At 41.5% G+C, this 19372-nt stretch overlaps 1 long non-coding RNA gene across 1 annotated transcript; it reads right to left on the reverse strand.

The window, feature by feature from the left end:
• Positions 1 to 1943: 1943 nt before the first annotated feature.
• LOC124137766 lies at positions 1944 to 4280 on the reverse strand. Its single transcript, XR_006861563.2, has 3 exons — positions 4224 to 4280; positions 3036 to 3096; positions 1944 to 2050 (listed from the first exon to the last, which is right to left on the reverse strand). It is a non-coding gene; the product is annotated as an uncharacterized LOC124137766 (long non-coding RNA).
• Positions 4281 to 19372: the final 15092 nt, after the last annotated feature.

A 19372-nucleotide genomic window follows, 5' to 3' on the forward strand; every position in this document is an offset into this window, starting at 1 on the left:
TTCCGGAGCCTTGCGCTGACATCTCGGGGAATTCTGGAGACAGTAAGCATGTAGACTCATATGTTCCGGTTTCAGCCTTTACTTCATAACGTCAGGAATCATGATTTGTCCGAAATGATGATTTACCAATGCAGTGAATGTGTTCATTTAATGATACATTTAGTTAATTCTAGTAAGTTAAATTTGAGCTTAATTTTAGTCTTAAGAAAATGTGGTAAAATGTACATCTATCTCATGTCAAACCCATATAAGAAATTATGAAGTGAACCCTTTACTGTACAATCATCCAACAGATCATATGCAAAGAAGCGTCCGTAATATATTTGATAGCCGTCTGTTGTTACTTGAAAATGCTTACCAATTTCCGTGAAGTTGTTGACCGCCTTAACAGGGCGACTGTTTTCATACGGGTTGTATCTAGTTAGATATCGGAAATAAACGGAAATAGTGATCAACTGGATAGTATAAGTATACTCGTGGATTTACCTACTAAAGAGATACTCGGAATCAGTTCGTGACTTTGGTGTTGCGCCGCTTTTAGCAAAATCACGGCGTTTCACATTGTACCCATGTATAATTGAATCCAGGCATTCGGTATGACGAGGGAAATTCAATGTTTTAACCACATTGTTAGCCAAACCACCAGCCCAAACCCGGCCCAAACCACCAGCAGGGAGGACCTACATCGCTCGAGAACCCCCACGGTGTGAAATAAAGATGAAGTGGGTTGGATCAGCTGTTAATATCAACATAAAGATGATGATCTGGAAAATATTTAACATCCTCACCCTTCTGCAGTCTTATCGATGACCTGAACCTTCTCCTGGACTTGAATGGTGTGCACCGTTCCCAGAGCATTGTCGTAATATAAGGTCTGAAAATAATTTAAGTGAAATGAAAAAAAAACCGTATGAAATGTCAGCCCTACAGAGAAACTTCATTGAAGTCAGCTCATAATGACGTAATGTATTAAATTTGTGACGTCATGAACAATGGATGACTATCGTATTATAGTCACAACAAAGCATTGTGACGGCATATGGCTACAGTTGATTAATCAGCATTTAAAATCGCTAAAATGTACATGTGTAAATATCATGCATTAATATTTATTACGTCACAGGGTAAGTGATGTGTCAGTCGGACAGTGACAGTAGCCAATATAGTTCCAACTGAAATCTGTTTCTTATACAGTGGCGAAGCAACATATACGCAAAACAACAATTGTTTTTAATTGCCTTTCGCGGCAATCCATCTGTCTGTCCGCTAGAGTAACTGCCCTTTGTCAAAGGGAAGCTACTCTAACCTTAGTCTATGAGACGTCACGGCCACGGTCAGTCGTTGTTGACAGTCGGTCTGTCCTGTCATAACGTTAAGAAGTGTAGTCAGATGTACACACAGCGACAAAACGAAACAAGGTAACAATTCAAAAACATTTCGGACAAATCCAACTATTTTAATTTGTGGAGAAGGTTTCAAGCCGCAGAGGTCTACAAGCACAGATATAGCTACTCATCCTGCTTGGCTAGGCCTCGTGCCCTCGCAAAATTGTTTCGAAATTTATATCTCTAAAGTTGCCCAAACTCATAAAATGCCTTAGCTACGTCACAGTTAGAGACTGATTTCAGTATATTAGACTGTTCTTTTGATAATGATAGCAATTAACCCTGTAGTTTATCCAGATTCCCGATGGTTAATTCTGACTCGATCGCCGAATGATGAGGGCGACGCCATGTTTGTTTATAAACAGTGAAAGTAGTCCCTACTTGACCTTTGATATTTGCATCTCTATCCGCATATGACCCCAACGGATATCGTTTTTATCCGTTGGCTTTATCCTGCCGAGAAACCTACCCATTATATGATAAATATACATATTGTGATTATGAGTAGTCAATTAAAAGAACATAAAAAAAAATCATCCAGGCATTATTTACCTTGGTATAATCTGACGTCGCATGCTTGACGGGGTGGTGGCCCGGGTGCCGTGTCTTGGTGAACACGTGACCTGTGAGAGTCGGCCGCACAGTGTAGGTGGCGTTGTGGGGACCTTGAGTATGGATGTTACAGATACATAAACTCAAATAGCGTTAATGAATTCTAAAATCATTCACCCGACGAAGGAGCAAGCATATACTCCGAAACGTTGTGTTCCTCATAAGAAAGAAGTTGACATCCATATATTCTCTTCCTTATGTGTATCACTTCTAAATGCCTTCCAAAGACCGAAATCATGAAATTATAAGCTATTAAAGAAAGGGTCATGTAAACGAAATACCAGCAAAAGAGCCAAAGGTAATATGGACTATCTATCTATCAACTGTCCATGCAATAATACTTCATTAAAGTATATAATTGTTGCATACAACGAATGTAATAACCATTATATAACATATTGACAATTATACGCATGTCTCCTCTGTATATTGCAGTGTGTATGAAGTACCAGCTACAGAATACATGTAATGTAGATCTTTTCATGACTTTCACAACGGGCACACCTTCAGGGCCTCAAAACCATTCCTGTCCCCGGTCTACCACACACCCAACCTCCAATCCTACACTTTCCCAGCCACCGACCCATTCCCGACCTTCAACACATCCCCAACAACCAACCCACCTCGGACCTCCAACCCTTCCCCAACCACCAATTCAACCTTTCCTCAACGTCAAACCAATCCACGGCCTCGACACATTCCAAAGGATCAACCCTTTCCCAACCACCAATTAACTTTTCCCCAACCAACAACCAGTCCACGGCCTCCAACACCTCCCCAAGCAACGACCCATGCCAGATACCCAACCCATCCTCTACCATTAACCCGTCCACGATCACCAACCCATCCACGGCAACCCATCATCAGCCTCCACTCCCACCCCATCCCACCCCCGATTACCAACCCTTCTCCCGCCTACAGCCCAGCAGCCAAAGCCTGCCCCAGCAACCCATCCATGGTCACCGACTCATCCACAACCAACAACTCACCTCCGACACCCAACACATCCCCAACCCCTAACCTTCCCCCGATCCTTACCCTCACTTCCAGTCTCTCTCACGTGATAGCCCCAGCCGTCGTCAGTTGCATGGACATGGTCCTGAAAAGACAACCAAGAAACTCAATGTTCTGATACATTGTACCCAGATGATATGGAGTGAGTAAACGTTGCTTTTTTGACAGTCATTATTGTTTTACCCATGTCCAGGCTGCCTATAAAAATAATCACGCGGCAAATCAGTGGATGATAGCCTAAGCAACGAATATTTACAACTATGAGCCTGAATTTCTATTTTAGAAAGAAATACAGCAATGTCATTTTTCTGTCTGAAGCATAAATATATTTTTGGGGACAGCTTATTTCTTTTGATAAAATCCCAGGCTACCAGTAAAATATCAAATGGTGTGTCCCCAATGTTGATTTAAAAACTTGCAATATTTTACACCGTTTGGACATGAACTCACGATCATGGGGTCCTGGTACGCCTAAGGGACGCAACTGTGCAAAGAATCGCGTCTCGGCTAAATCTACGAGGAGGGTCGAACTCAATTAACTTCATATATCGTTAAAGTCAACATCACTACATGATCGATGGAGAATCCATCTTGGCACTATGGTTAATAGGTGTGTTTCCCACGTACGGTACCCTCCCTGTACTTTGGGTTAACGAGATTTCACGGTAGACTAATCCATTCCAATCTCATCGGTAAATGTAAACTTATGGAGTTTGATACTAAGACCGCTTCACCCTGTATGATGCGATCGGGTACAGTGTGAAAACGCAAAACACTCGCTTAGGTATGGAACCCTAGAAGGGACATTGCGACAACGACATTTTGGCCATTTGTTGCATTATCGCTTTTTTGTTATTTGGACATTTTCCCTCGTGTTTGTAAGGGCGACAATTGGACAACGCTACAATTTCCCTTCTAGGAGTCCATACTTATGCCGTGATCAATATTCAAGCTGAATCACGGTGGTCAATGTCAAATTTAGTCCGGACACGACAAACAAGGAATTGACTGCATGATGACCGAGTCACGTTACTGAGGCCACAATCACAGAATGTCACCACTCGATCGTCGTTAGTCCGCTCCTACTATAAGGACTTGGAATCTTGCCTGCCCCCGAATCCCCAATCGGCGACTCGTAGAAGGCTGGGGGACTACGACGCCTAATTTCAGGTTATTTGTAACTGATCATGGAATCCTAAAGTCTGTCATTACCTCAGTGGCCTGGTGTAGACGAGAAGCAAACATGGCGGCGGCTCCCTTTTTCATAGCAACAGCTTCATCGTCGTCGTCGGGAGGGTGATAGACGTGGAGAATCTCGCCATGGGGCGTGATCACAAACGAGAACCTGCGAAATACACATTGAGTGGAGATATGTGGACCTGACACTGAAACCTGGCATCGTCAAGTAAAATACACATCCTATTTGGACACTAGATTGACATTAACTAGACTAACTAAAAATGCCAGTGCAAGAGAATAACTAATCAGTCTCGAATATCTGCCAAAACTGGTACAACGTTTTTCTCTAGATTGGAATCTGCACCAGACCATGTAGCATGCCCTCTCTTTATTTTCGACCAGGTGATGACTCCCTCCCTCCCTGCCTCTCTCCCTCCCTCACTCACTCACATACTCGTCATACTGTGGCATTATATTGAAGATAATCCCCTGAAAATGTTTTACATTCCTTCTCTCGCCAGCCAAATACACTATACAAAATCTATTCTATTCTGGGGGCGGTCGTGTAGTCCAGTGGTTAAAGCTTTCGCTCGTCACGCCGAAGACCCCTACCACGTCCATGAATATAAGTGAGTCGAGATGTATACGTGCTCTTTGTGTGGACAATTACCATTTCGAGAAGTCTAAACGGTAGCCGATGGTACCTGAAAAGAAATAGGAACATATTAAGGAGATCAGCGGATATTGTCTAAATAGGTATAATTACAACGTGACAAAAACCTTTCATAATCATAAGAATGTGTGTATTATTCCTTGTTTTGACTTGTACCATATGTCCCCGTGTATTTTCAGGTGAACACTAGACTTGCCTTTGTTTGTGACGGGTGCCACAGGTTGGGCAGGAATCGACTCGATTTCTTTTGAATATGGAAAGGGTATATCTCCTTAGAAATCTCTTTTAAAAATAGAGCCGATTCTTACGATTCAGATTATTTCATGAACATGTGTTTATGAATCAGGACCAAATAGTAACAAATGTTTACCAGCTGTGAGACATACATGACTTCAGTCAGTCAACATGACATCAGCTGGAATATAATAAAATCGTCCACAAAATGATAATACCGTATCGTGAAAATAGTATTGTGATAAAAATATCGTGAAATTTACCATATCGTAACAAAGGTCGCTGACATTTATTATATCGTTAACTCAATGATCGTTAAAATCATGACTACACGTGGTGCTACACATATCCTGATACGGTGCTTATCGTCAACAAACTAGGTAGCAATACGTACGATCCCGTAACCAAACTAAGTGATACACATATCGTGAAAACAGTGATATCGCGATATATGTTCTTCAAAAAGGAAACGCAAAGCCAGATTTGTGTGAGGTAGGAAAATAGATTTATTCGAGGAACCGTTCAAGGTATTGAGCCAAAATGTTGTGGAGAGAAAACTTGGTAATTGTGGTCATCGGTACATAGGAAAGTCCAAGGTGAAGGTCAGCTACCATCAAAAACGCGTATCTCCCCCGTTGGAATCGAAAGCAGTCTGACATCTCCTGTCCATGGACGAGACGAGTATGCGAATCACATCCTGAGAAATGGTAGCCCACTCGGCCTGCAACGCAAAAGCCAACTGTTGCAACGTCTGTGGTTTTGGTTGACGTCGGCGTAGCCGTCTTCCAATTCACCCCACAGGTGCTCTATCGGGTTCAAATCCGGGGATCTGGAGGGCCAGGGGAGAACATCAACGTTGTTGTTGTGTAGACAGGCTCTTGTGATCCGTGCTGTATGCCGTTGCCGTTGGCTGCAATTGGGAGGACGTGTGGTAGGAGAATTTCGTCATAAGATTGCCTTGGATATGGACCAAACCTGTCCTGCCATGATGAGAGATAGCCGCCCACATCATAACGCTACCCCCACCAAACCTGTTCACTTCCTGTATGTAGATACCGACGTAACGTTCACCCCGACGTCTGTAGACCCGTGCTCTTCCATCCCCTCGACGGAGGAGAAATGTTGACTCGTCGCCAGACATATCTCCATCGCAGTTGAGGCCATACCCTGTGATGACGACACCAATGCAGTCGTTGTGGACGATGTTGTCAAACTCAATATGACGTGTCGAACAGGAGGACTTGCTCGTAGACCTGCTGCTCTTAAACCGTTTCGTACGGTTTGGTCGGAGATTCTGCACAGTCCGGGTATTTGGAATGCGGTTTAGGTGGTTGTAATTCTTACACGTAGTCTATGACGCTACTTCTTTGCACTTCTGTTAATCTTGGCATGTTGTTGAACTGTCACTGTTCGATTAACGCAGATGCTAGGCAATCAAAGACCCTGCACTTTAATACCGTTCATAGTGCTGCTACACGTGCAGTACGTGCAGCTCCATGACCCTTTTGTTAATGCACTGGGTGCGTTTTTTCCAAATCGTACGTGTTTCCCGACTGATGGTTTGTATGTCCTTGATGTGATCACTTGATCCGGGAAATTTGTCACCGACACTATAACACATTAAACATCATTCAGTTTGCACCTCTTGGTCCGCTAACTTGGCTTTTATGGCCAAAATATCTGTGTTGCGTTTCTTTTTTCTAAGAGTATATAGATTATACCGTAAGCTTAACATAGATACAAATATCTAAAGGATACATATCTTGTCGCTGATACGGGGGCCTCAGGTTGATATGGATTATGAAAACGGGCATGTTATAACCTCGAAACATGAACTTTGTTAGGAATCCACGTGCAAAGGGAGAATTAGATACACTGTTAATTGGTAAGGTTAATTAATTTGATCGTTTTATTATTCAGCGCGCAATACGCAAAACGTTCGTGATGTCCCCATCGTATATATCACTTACGCAACCCTCTAAATGTGATTTAAGACACTCCACAGGGTTCACTGTAGGTGGCGTCACATTTGGGTCACCACTGTGGTTTATTACGGGCGTAATTTATTGTTTTACGACATGTCATTAATCTATTTTTTTTAAACCTGAAGTGATTTGTATTTTTCCTGATTTACGTGAAAAGGATTGTTTTTAACGTTCCTTATAGGTATCCATTTAGAAAAGGTCCATATTTTGTTGTCATACAGGGGCGATCGGGTATCCAAGTGGTTAAAGCGGTTATTCGTCACGCCGAAGACCTTGGTTCGATTTCCGGCATGGGTAGAATGTGTGAAGCCTATTTCTGGTGTCCCCCACCGTGATATTGCTAGAATATTGCTAAAAGCGGCGTAAAACCATACTCACTCACTCACTGTTGTCAGACAGTTGTCTGAGAAACTTCCCAAATAACTTCATTAGCAATTTGCTCATCATAGGACTTGGAGTAAGTATGAAACTCGCATCCGTGACCATTAGTGTCGTCATTCCGAGACAAACCGTTGAGCGACTCGGGTCCCAGTGTGGCTATTTTGCTTTGTAAGTTTATCGTGTTTCGCACATAACTTCATTTAAAGAGTGCAAGAAAATGTACATTGAAGAACGGTAGAAGTAAGGATTTGAACCCACGACCAAAGGGTACTCTCAGATAAGGAAAAAAGACCCTGTAAACGTTGTATTATGGTCGTTATAGAAGTTGGTCGATGGTAAACCCAAAGTAGTAACATCATTCCTGCTGGTGTAGCAGTGGCTGTAGTATTAGTATTAGTATTAGTATTAGTATGAGTATAAGTATTAGTATAGGTATTAGTATAAGTATTAGTATTAGCATTAGTAGTATTAGTGGTAGTGGTGGTGGTAGTAGTGGTAGTGGTAGTGGTGGTGGTGGTGGTAGTGGTAGTGGTAGTGGTAGTGATATGGTAATAGTAGTGGTAGTGGTCGTAGTCGTAGTCGTAGTCGCTGCAATATTGCCAGTAGCAGCAATACTACTACTAGTGGTTGGAGTAGTCGTAGTTGTTGTAGTAGCAGCAATATTACCAATAGCAGCAGCAATACTACTAACACTACTGGTTGTAGTAGTAGTAGTACTAGTAGCAGCAGCAACAGTACCGCAGCAGCAGCAGTAACAGTCATTAGCAGTAGCAACAGCAGCAGTTGTAGTTGTAGAAGTGGTAGCAGCAATAGAAGCGTAGCACTCACCTCCTGTTTGTCTGGTCTTCAGATCCAGAGCATACATCTTCACGTAGACCTCCTGTCCGTCATCGCTAACGCGGACGTTTATGTAGCCGACCTGAATCACAAACACAAGATGATGTACATAAGTAGAGTGTTGTATCATAGACACAATATGATATACAGGAGTAGAGTGTTGTATCATAGACACAAGATGATATACAGGAGTAGAGTGTTACATCACAGGCACAAGATGCTGTACAGGAGAAGAGTGTTGTATCATAGACACAAGATGATATACAGGAGTAGAGTGTTGCATCACAGGCACAAAATGCTGTACAGGAGTAGAGTGTTGTATCACAGGCACAAGATGCTGTACAGGAGTAGAGTGTTGTATCATAGACACAAGATGATATACAGGAGTAGAACGTTGTATCACAGGCACAAGATGCTGTACAGGAGTAGAGTGTTGTATCATAGACACAAGATGATATACAGGAGTAGAGTGTTGTATCATAGACACAAGATGATATATAGGAGTAGAGTGTTGTATCATAGACACAAGATGCTGTACAGGAGTAGAGCGTTGTATCACAGGCACAAGATGCTGTACAGGAGAAGAGTGTTGTATCATAGACACAAGATGATATACAGGAGTAGAGTGTTACATCACAGGCACAAGATGCTGTACAGGAGAAGAGTGTTGTATCGTAGACACAAGATGATATACAGGAGAAGAGTGTTGTATCGTAGACACAACATGATGTACAGGAGTAGAGTGTTGTATCATAGACCCAAGATGATGTACAGGAGTAGAGTGTTGTATCATAGACACAGGATGATATACAGGAGAAGAGTGTTGTATCGTAGACACAACATGATGTACAGGAGTAGAGTGTTGTATCATAGACCCAAGATGATGTACAGGAGAAGAGTGTTGTATTATAGACACAAGATGATATACAGGAGTAGAGTGTTACATCAAAGGCACAAGATGCTGTACAGGAGAAGAGTGTTGTATCATAGACACAAGATGATATACAGGAGTAGAGTGTTGCATCACAGGCACAAAATGCTGTACAGGAGTAGAGTGTTGTATCACAGGCACAAGATGCTGTACAGGAGTAGAGTGTTGTATCATAGACACAAGATGATATACAGGAGTAGAACGTTGTATCACAGGCACAAGATGCTGTACAGGAGTAGAGTGTTGTATCATAGACACAAGATGATATACAGGAGTAGAGTGTTGTATCATAGACACAAGATGATATACAGGAGTAGAGTGTTGTATCATAGACACAAGATGCTGTACAGGAGTAGAGCGTTGTATCACAGGCACAAGATGCTGTACAGGAGAAGAGTGTTGTATCATAGACACAAGATGATATACAGGAGTAGAGTGTTACATCACAGGCACAAGATGCTGTACAGGAGAAGAGTGTTGTATCATAGACACAAGATGCTGTAGAGGAGTAGAGTGTTGTATCGTAGACACAAGATGATATACAGGAGAAGAGTGTTGTATCGTAGACACACCATGATGTACAGGAGTAGAGTGTTGTATCATAGACCCAAGATGATGTACAGGAGTAGAGTGTTGTATCATAGACACAGGATGGAGTAGAGTGTTGCATCACAGGCACAAGATGTTGTACAGGAGTAGAGTGTTGTATCATAGACACAAGATGATATACAGGAGTAGAGTGTTGTATCATAGGCACAAGATGATATACAGGAGTAGAGTGTTGTATCATAGACACAAGATGCTGTACAGGAGTAGAGTGTTGTATCATAGATACAAGATGATGTACAGGAGAAGAGTGTTGTGTCGTAGACACAAGATGATGTACAGGAGTAGAGTGTTGTATCATAGACACAAGATGCTGTAGAGGAGTAGAGTGTTGTATCATAGACCCAAGATTATGTACAGGAGTAGAGTGATGTATCATAGACCCAAGATGATGTACAGGAGAAGAGTGTTATATCATAGACACAAGATGATGTACAGGAGTAGAGTGTTGTATACTAGACACAGGATGATGTAGAGGAGCAGAGTGATGTATCATAGACACAAGATGATGTACAGGAGAAGAGTGTTATATCATAGACACAAGATGATGTACAGGAGTAGAGTGTTGTATACTAGACACAGGATGATGTACAGGAGTAGAGTGTTGTATCGTAGACACAAGATGATGTAGAGGAGTAGAATGTTGTATCATAGACCCAAGATGATGTACAGGAGTAGAGTGTTGTATCATTGACACAAGATGATGTACAGGAGTAGAGCGTTGTATCACAGGCACAAGATGCTGTACAGGAGTAGAGTGTTGTATCATAGACACAAGATGATATACAGGAGTAGAGTATTGTATCACAGGCACAAGATGCTGTACAGGAGTAGAGTGTTGTATCGTAGACACAAGATGATGTAGAGGAGTAGAGTGTTGTATCATAGACCCAAGATGCTGTACAGGAGTAGAGTGTTGTATCATAGACACAAGATGATGTACAGGAGTAGAGCGTTGTATCACAGGCACAAGATGCTGTACAGGAGTAGAGTGTTGTATCATAGACACAAGATGATATACAGGAGTAGAGCGTTGTATCACAGGCACAAGATGCTGTACAGGAGTAGAGTGTTGTATCATAGACACAAGATGATATACAGGAGTAGAGTGTTGTATCATAGACACAAGATGCTGTACAGGAGTAGAGTGTTGTATCGTAGACACAAGATGATGTAGAGGAGTAGAATGTTGTATCATAGACCCAAGATGATGTACAGGAGTAGAGTGTTGTATCATTGACACAAGATGATGTACAGGAGTAGAGCGTTGTATCACAGGCACAAGATGCTGTACAGGAGTAGAGTGTTGTATCATAGACACAAGATGACGTACAGGAGTAGAGTATTGTATCATAGGCACAAGATGCTGTACAGGAGTAGAGTGTTGTATCGTAGACACAAGATGATGTAGAGGAGTAGAGTGTTGTATCATAGACACAAGATGCTGTACAGGAGTAGAGTGTTGTATCATAGACACAAGATGATGTACAGGAGTAGAGCGTTATATCACAGGCACAAGATGCTGTACAGGAGTAGAGTGTTGTATCATAGACACAAGATGATATACAGGAGTAGAGTGTTGTATCATAGACACAAGATGCTGTAGAGGAGTAGAGTGTTGTATCATAGACACAAGATGATGTAGAGGAGCAGAGTGTTGTATCATAGACACAAGATGATATACAGGCGTAGAGTGTTGTATCACAGACACAATATGATATACAGGAGTAGAGTGTTGTATCGTAGACACAAGATGATGTAGAGGAGTAGAGTGTTGTATCATAGACCCAAGATGATGTAGAGGAGTAGAGCGTTGTATCACAGGCACAAGATGCTGTACAGGAGTAGAGCGTTGTATCACAGGCACAAGATGATATACAGGAGTAGAGCGTTGTATCACAGACACAACATGATGTACAGGAGTAGAGTGTTGTATCATAGACACAAGATGCTGTACAGGAGTAGAGTGTTGTATCATAGACACAAGATGATATACAGGAGTAGAGCGTTGTATCACAGGCACAAGATGCTGTACAGGAGTAGAGTGTTGTATCATAGACACAAGATGATATACAGGAGTAGAGTATTGTATCATAGGCACAAGATGATGTACAGGAGTAGAGTGTTGTATCGTAGACACAAGATGCTGTACAGGAGTAGAGTGTTGTATCATAGACACAAGATGATGTAGAGGAGTAGAGTGTTGTATCATAGACCCAAGATGATGTAGAGGAGTAGAGCGTTGTATCACAGGCACAAGATGCTGTACAGGAGTAGAGTGTTGTATCATAGACACAAGATGATATACAGGAGTAGAGCGTTGTATCACAGGCACAAGATGCTGTACAGGAGTAGAGTGTTGTATCATAGACACAAGATGATATACAGGAGTAGAGTGTTGTATCATAGACACAAGATGCTGTACAGGAGTAGAGTGTTGTATCGTAGACACAAGATGATGTAGAGGAGTAGAATGTTGTATCATAGACCCAAGATGATGTACAGGAGTAGAGTGTTGTATCATTGACACAAGATGATGTACAGGAGTAGAGCGTTGTATCACAGGCACAAGATGCTGTACAGGAGTAGAGTGTTGTATCATAGACACAAGATGACGTACAGGAGTAGAGTATTGTATCATAGGCACAAGATGCTGTACAGGAGTAGAGTGTTGTATCGTAGACACAAGATGATGTAGAGGAGTAGAGTGTTGTATCATAGACACAAGATGCTGTACAGGAGTAGAGTGTTGTATCATAGACACAAGATGATGTACAGGAGTAGAGCGTTGTATCACAGGCACAAGATGCTGTACAGGAGTAGAGTGTTGTATCATAGACACAAGATGATATACAGGAGTAGAGTGTTGTATCATAGACACAAGATGCTGTACAGGAGTAGAGTGTTGTATCATAGACACAAGATGCTGTACAGGAGTAGAGTGTTGTATCATAGACACAAGATGATGTAGAGGAGCAGAGTGTTGTATCATAGACGCAAGATGATATACAGGCGTAGAGTGTTGTATCACAGACACAATATGATATACAGGAGTAGAGTGTTGTATCGTAGACACAAGATGATGTAGAGGAGTAGAGTGTTGTATCATAGACCCAAGATGATGTACAGGAGTAGAGTGTTGTATCATAGACACAAGATGATGTACAGGAGTAGAGTGTTGTATCACAGGCACAAGATGCTGTACAGGAGTAGAGTGTTGTATCACAGACACAATATGATATACAGGAGTAGAGTGTTGTATCGTAGACACAAGATGATGTAGAGGAGTAGAGTGTTGTATCATAGACCCAAGATGATGTGCAGGAGTAGAGTGTTGTATCATAGATACAAGATGATGTAGAGGAGCAGAGTGTTGTATCATAGACACAAGATGATATACAGGCGTAGAGTGTTGTATCACAGACACAATATGATATACAGGAGTAGAGTGTTGTATCATAGATACAAGATGATGTAGAGGAGCAGAGTGTTGTATCATAGACACAAGATGATATACAGGCGTAGAGTGTTGTATCACATACACAATATGATATACAGGAGTAGAGTGTTGTATCGTAGACACAAGCTGATATGCAGGAGTAGAGTGTTGTATCATAGACCCAAGATGATGTACAGGAGTAGAGTGTTGTATCATAGATACAAGATGATGTAGAGGAGCAGAGTGTTGTATCATAGACACAAGATGATATACAGGCGTAGAGTGTTGTATCACAGACACAATATGATATACAGGAGTAGAGTGTTGTATCGTAGACACAAGATGATGTAGAGGAGTAGAGTGTTGTATCATAGACCCAAGATGATGTACATGAGTAGAGTGTTGTATCATAGACACAAGATGATGTACAGGAGTAGAGTGTTGTATCACAGGCACAAGATGCTGTAGAGGAGTAGAGTGTTGTATCATAGACACAAGATGATGCAGAGGAGTGTTGTATCAGAGCAACTCTAAGAACCGCTGCGCGATACTGTCATAAGAAGGAAGGCGAAAATTATATAAGAAAATAACACGCCTCTACTGCGACCATCAGGATTTCGCGAGAGTGGGTTAGATTTTAACTGATCAATATTCCAGAATTTCATTGAAAAGAGTGGAACCTGCTGGTACCACGAGTGTGTAGTTAGACGAGGGTATGGATACAAGAAGGTGTGGGTACTCGAGGGTGTGGAGACAAGATTGCTTGGGTACATGTATGTGGATACATGAGGGTGTGGTTACACGAGAGGGTCGATACAATAGGGTATGGTACCACGAAGGGGCGTTTTTGCAAGAGGTTGTTGATACAATAGGGTGTGGTTTCACGAGGGTGTGGTTACACGAGGGTAACACTATAAAGGAAACTGAGGGACATTTCTCCAGGGTCATGTGTCTATTTGAAGCCTGGGTCTGGAGGTTGTATATTGTCCTGTGTCCGACATCGTCCCTGTGGTACAAGCTAGGCTGAGCATTAGCAGCCGGGCTGATATTAATCCAACCAAACAACTGAAGTGGGTTCTGAAGATTCTGAATCGAACTTGTGTGGACTGTAAATCTTTCCGAGCCTAACTCCCTAATTCGAAGTTAAACTGTTTGATATACTGCCAATAATAAATCACACTTACTGTCTTGTTGAAGTGCAAGTATTAATAACTCAATCCCACCACCTTATATATTAAGTATTAAGCATTCGTTTTCATATCACTGTGCCTAATTCAGCAAATATAATAATATTTATGTGAATGTAACGCTATAATAAGAAGTTTGCATCTACACCCTTCGGGGTTGTCACGAGTCAATACTTTGTTATGTCTAACACTGAGAAGTTTAAACATTTATTTAAATTTCTGTAGAACTATTTTTTTTCCATATTCTGCTTCAACCACTTGGCATTCCCGTGACCTTTGGGTTTCCTATAGTTCCTGCGTACACAGACCCTGTACATTGACGTACACTCCGTGAAGATCCGGTGTAGAATAGGTCTTCAGGAACCCATGCTTGCCATTAAAGGCGACTATGCTTGTCTTAAGAGGCAACTAACGGGATCGGGTGATCAGGCTCGCTGACTTGGTTGATGCATGTCATCGTATCCCAATTGCGTAGATCGATGCTCGTGATGTCAGTCACTGAATTGTCGTCCAGACTCAATTATTTACAGACAACCATCCTACATGTAAAGCTGGGATGTTGCTGAGTGCGGCGTTAAACAACATCAAACTAACAAACAACACTGACGTACAGTGAAACCTCGTACACTCGAACCTCGTCAACTCCGGATATCGTTTAAGACTACGATATGTGACGTTTTGGATCTGAAAGATCCGTATCGACAAGATGGTCTTATAACGACACCCATTTTTTTTCCAGCTGTGGACAACTCAATACACGTATATGTGGGATTCAAGTTTAGCTCAAACAAAGCGATTACAAAGGTCTCGTTGTGGTCGTTCTGTCCAGCATGGATTATATTATTAACAAAAATGCATCGCTTCATACGAATACATACTATTTATGTAGGCATAGACATATACTTTAGTTACGCATACAACGCATCTGATTATATGACGGAACAGAGCCGCCTTGAAAGTGATTAAACCAAACAAAACAATTCTTCTCAAATGGCATTTTATAAGGCCATGCCACATTTTCCAAAACCCGTTCTCAAATCATTGACGCGCGTCCATCAAGGTAAATGATAAATGTGGTAACCGCTCAACGTTCTTTTGTCCCAAGATCCTTCCTGGTCGGACACACGAGGAAGACACATGACGACTGCGTGTTTACTTCGCTTTACCTGGTACCCGTAATGAATTACCAAGAAAGCTACACCCGCGTTCTCTAAAGTCACTATGGGGTTTGTCACGCTCCACAGAGCGATCATTATACAACGTCTAATGTGAAAGCATGTAGTTCTGCCATCGCTCTCTGAAATCCGGCCCCTACGCTCTTGGAACACAAAAGACATCTAAAAGGACGAGGGTATACTTCGTCCAATCGTTGTCGAAAAAGGACTTGTGATTTTCATATCGGAGGGGGTATTTGGATCATATAAGTGTAGGTCAAGATGAAGATGTAGGTGTAGGTGTAGGCGTAGGCGTAGACGTAGACGTAGGTGTATATATAGCTGTAGGTGTAGGTGTTAATATAGGTGTAGGTGTAGTTGAAGGTGTAGGTGTTAGATGAAGGTGTAGGTGTAGGTGTAAATGTAAATGTAGGTGAACATGTAGGTGAAGGTGTATATGTTGTTTTAGATGAAGGTGGTTGTGTAGGTGTAGAAAAAGTAGGTGCAGATGTAGGTGCAGGTGTCAGTGTAGGTGTAGGTGTAGGTGTAGGTGTAGGTGTAGATGTTGTTGAACGTGTAGGTGTAGATGTTGTTGTAGGTGTAGGTGTAGGTGTAGATGAAGATGTGGGTGTAGGTGTAGATGAAGATGTAGATGTAGATGTAAGTGTAGATATAGATGTAGATGTAGGTGTAGATGTAGGTGAAGGTGTAGATGTAGGTGTAGATGTTGTTGTACGTGTAGGTGTAAGTGAAGGTGTAGATGTTGTTTTAGGTGTAGGTGTGGGTGTAGATGAAGATGTAGGTGTGGGTGTAGATGAAGATGTAGATGTAGATGAAGATGCAGATGCAGATGTAGATGTAGATGTAGATGTAGATGCAGATGCAGATGTAGATGTAGATGCAGATGTAGATGCAGATGTAGATGTAGATGTAGATGTAGGTGTAGATGTAGATGTAGATGTAGATGTAGATGCAGATGTAGATGTAGATGCAGATGCAGATGCAGATGTAGATGTAGATGTAGATGTAGGTGTAGATGTAGATGTAGATGTAGATGTAGGTGTAGATGTAGATGTAGATGTAGATGTAGGTGTAGATGTAGATGTAGATGTAGATGCAGATGTAGATGTAGGTGTAGATGTAGATGTAGATGTAGATGTAGGTGTAGATGTAGATGTAGATGTAGATGTAGATGTAGGTGTAGATGTAGATGTAGATGTAGATGCAGATGTAGATGTAGGTGTAGATGTAGATGTAGATGTAGATGTAGATGTAGGTGTAGATGTAGGTATAGGTGTAGATGTAGATGTAGATGTAGATGTAGATGCAGATGTAGATGTAGATGCAGATGCAGATGTAGATGCAGATGCAGATGTAGATGTAGATGCAGATGTAGATGTAGATGTAGATGTAGATGCAGATGTAGATGTAGATGTAGATGTAGATGCAGATGCAGATGCAGATGCAGATGCAGATGTAGATGTAGATGCAGATGTAGATGTAGATGTAGATGCAGATGCAGATGCAGATGCAGATGTAGATGCAGATGGAGATGTAGATGTAGATGCAGATGTAGATGTAGATGTAGATGTAGATGTAGATGCAGATGCAGATGCAGATGTAGATGCAGATGTAGATGTAGATGTAGATGTAGATGCAGATGTAGATGTAGATGTAGATGCAGATGCAGATGTAGATGCAGATGTAGATGTAGATGTAGATGCAGATGTAGATGTAGATGTAGATGTAGATGAAGATGCAGATGTAGATGTAGATGTAGATGTAGATGCAGATGCAGATGCAGATGTAGATGTAGATGTAGATGCAGATGTAGATGTAGATGCAGATGCAGATGTAGATGTAGATGCAGATGCAGATGTAGATGTAGATGTAGATGCAGATGTAGATGTAGATGTAGATGCAGATGCAGATGTAGATGTAGATGTAGATGTAGATGCAGATGTAGATGAAGATGCAGATGCAGATGCAGATGTAGATGCAGATGCAGATGTAGATGTAGATGTAGATGAAGATGCAGATGTAGATGTAGATGTAGATGTAGGTGTAGATGTAGATGTAGATGTAGATGTAGATGCAGATGTAGATGTAGATGTAGATGAAGATGCAGATGTAGATGTAGATGTAGATGCAGATGTAGATGTAGATGTAGATGTAGGTGTAGATGTAGATGTAGGTGTTGATGAAGGTTTTGAAATAGCATTGAGGTGATGTGATGTGTTCGTTTACCTCAGCACAATTAAGATTTCTTAGTCAACATGGTCCATCGAGATATCACCTCAAACAAGGCTATCGGTTTATGTTATCAGATATTTTGAAATATGTACGCTACAAGGAAACTTTCTTGATGCAAGGAGAGCAATTATACAGGCATGTTCTTATACTAATCCGTCACACAACTGACAACTGATATATATAATACCACCATAAATGTATAAACTACTACCGGATTACGTCACTTGTATTGTTTCACAATAGATCACTGTCAACATTTGCGATCACATATGTAGATACATTAAACGGCGTTACCTGTGTTGTTTTCGAGGTCGAGTCTACAAGCGTATTCATAACTATTTTAGTTTATTTATACCATATCTTTAAAATAATACATATACTGATGTTATTTATTTATAAAGTGTGAACACAAAGACCGTCGTACGTAAATAAACCAATATGTCAATAATATTCTCAATTAAAATTGATGATGCGGCATAAAAGTCCCACTCACTCACCTTGATTTTTGTCATTTTCTTTAATATGTCTTTGAAATTATTAGATAAGATTATCATTTGCATTCTTATTGATATCTTATTCATATAACCTTTCTTGTGTTCTAATCAGCATTATTAACATTTCTTTTTTATTTGCAGAGGGGATTCCAGGCCTGAGTCGCAAGCACCCCATGCTTGTCTTATCAGCCGAGTTTACTTGGTTCAATCCCCACGGGGAGAGAGTGTTAGAGATCATTATGCAACTGTTAAATGGTCTTAAAGACGGTGCTTCACCTGTGTGTCATGCGTACATAACCATTCCAGCCACCGTAACGTGACCTGGACAAGCGAACTCGACCATCGTAAATGACATTAAAATGACATTGATGTGCCTTTACACATATTCCATAAGAGTGAGTGAGTGAGTATGGTTTTACGCCGCTTTTAGCAATATTCCAGCAATATCACGACGGGGGACACCGGAAATGGGCTTGACACATTGTACCCATGTCGGGAATCGAACCCGGGTCTTCGGCGTATCGAGCGAACGCTTTAACCACTAGGCTACCCGACCGCCCCTATTCCATAAGAAGCGACAGGTATACACTTGAATGAAGTATAGCGACTAATTATAAACCATCATGCACTCAAGCCAATGTTGTGTAGTCACTATGGACACACCTGTGACACTATCGACAAGCGTGTTTTGTAAAACGCTTGTGGGTGTCAAGAAAGTAGGAACTTTATTTGTTGAGATCTTATCACATTGAGATACAATATTTACGAAAGAGATTTATCCCTTAAGAAGTAAATCTGAACGCCAGCTGGAAACGACTGAGTCGGGTTTTACCCTCTGCTAGTCGTTCCAGCAATACCACGCTGAGATTGAACCGCTTCCGTGGGCTAGTGGATAGAGCGAGTGAGTGAGGGAGTGAGTTGGGTTTAACGCCGCTTTTAACAGTATTCCAGTTATATCACGGCGTGTCAGCTTAATGTGGGAGGAAAGCCCGAGGTGATGCAGGTCTC

Source organism: Haliotis rufescens, unplaced genomic scaffold, assembly GCF_023055435.1.
Source record: "Haliotis rufescens isolate VD_foot unplaced genomic scaffold, xgHalRufe1.0.p SCAF_29, whole genome shotgun sequence".
NCBI classification, from domain to species: Eukaryota; Metazoa; Mollusca; class Gastropoda; order Lepetellida; family Haliotidae; genus Haliotis; species Haliotis rufescens.